We start from the raw sequence: 1,634 nt of genomic DNA on the forward strand, positions 1-1,634 counted from the left end.
TAATTTGAGTAAGGGCAACTATCCCGAAAGGGTTTTGTCGCGTTCAAAGCCAATTAATTAGAGGTTCCATCATTTATTTCATCATCATAATTGATACAAAGTTTAAGTTGTTTTCTTTGCTTAATGCAAATGAATAAATTCATTCGTTTTTCTAAAAAGTTCTAAATGTTCCTGTTTTGTAAAATTCACCCTAAAAAGTTCTAAATGTTCCCGTGCACTTGCGGAAATCGCTCAACAAGTTTTTGGCGCCGTTGCCGGGGATACGCCAAAATTTTTGACAAAATTTTTATTTTTCGTATTTTATTTTCGAATCTAGGTTTACACATTATTTTATACAATTTTTATATTTTATTTATTTTCAGTTATATAACATATTTGTTTTCAATTTTGTTTTGAAGGTAGTTTGGCTCGTGTAACAATTTCAAGTTCATGCGCAATTCGCGAAGTTCGGGCACACCACCAGACCCTCTTGATCCAGAAATTGAAAGAACACTTAAGAAAAACAAGAAAAACAAGAAAAACAAAGACAAAACACCCTTAAAAACCAAAGTAGTCCAGCCAGAAAATATGGCCGATCCACCGACACTTATGGATTATGCTAGGCCAGGAATGGCCGGTGTAACTAATAGTGTAGTTAGACCCCGTATAAACGCAAATCAATTTGAAATTAAGCCTGCTTTGCTTAATATGTTGCAAAACAACGTAACGTTTTATGGACTACCTAACGAAAACCCTAATGCACATTTGACAAATTTCTTAGAAATTTGTGATACTTTTAAAATTACTGATGTAACAGCCGAAGCAATCAAACTTCGCATCTTTCCTTTCACTTTAAAGGATAAGGCAAAAATTTGGTTAACTTCTATGCCTGCTGCAACATTTGAAACTTGGGACCAATTAGCCCAAGCGTTTTTATCAAAATATTTTCCTTTAGCAAAAACCGCAAGAGTCATCAAAGAGTTGACATCTTTTACCCAAAATAATAATGAAACTCTTTATGAAGCTTGGGAACGTTTTAAAAAACTTCAACGTTTATGCCCACACCACCAACTGCCAGCTGCACTTTTAATGCAGACATTCTATATTGGATTAAATCCTACGACTAGAGGTTCATTAGATGCTATGTCTGGAGGGTTATTTATGAAGAAGACGTCCGCCCAAGCAAGAGAACTTTTGGAGGAAATGGCAATCAACAGCAGTATGTGGCCCGCAGAGCGTGGACATATACCAATGGCGAAACCATCATCCTCAGGTACATCATGGGTTAACGGTATAATGAATCTTGATCCAGTGGCAATGTTACAAGCCCAATTTTCTGCCTTATCGCACAAAATTGATAAATTTATGGCGCCATGCGATCCTAATGATCCAATCCAGAGAGACATTGATTACGAAGGTATGAATGAGTTAGAACAGGTAAACTTTGTCCAAGGACAAAACCAAACTACTAATCCTTATTCTAATACTTATAATCCTGGATGGAGAAATCATCCTAACTTTAATTGGAAAGATGGTAATAATAATAATAATGCAAATGCTAATCAATATCGTATAAATAATTATCAAAATCAAACAAGAGATACGATTAGCACTTTATCTTCAAAAATCGACAAATTTATAGATGCTATGAATGG

At 35.0% G+C, this 1,634-nt stretch overlaps 1 non-coding gene across 1 annotated transcript; it reads right to left on the reverse strand.

The window, feature by feature from the left end:
• Positions 1-945: 945 nt before the first annotated feature.
• LOC136210145 (small nucleolar RNA R71) lies at positions 946-1,052 on the reverse strand. Its single transcript, XR_010677853.1, has one exon. It is a non-coding gene; the product is annotated as a small nucleolar RNA R71 (small nucleolar RNA).
• Positions 1,053-1,634: the final 582 nt, after the last annotated feature.

This window comes from Euphorbia lathyris, chromosome 10 (genome assembly GCF_963576675.1).
Source record: "Euphorbia lathyris chromosome 10, ddEupLath1.1, whole genome shotgun sequence".
Lineage (NCBI taxonomy): Eukaryota > Viridiplantae > Streptophyta > Magnoliopsida > Malpighiales > Euphorbiaceae > Euphorbia > Euphorbia lathyris.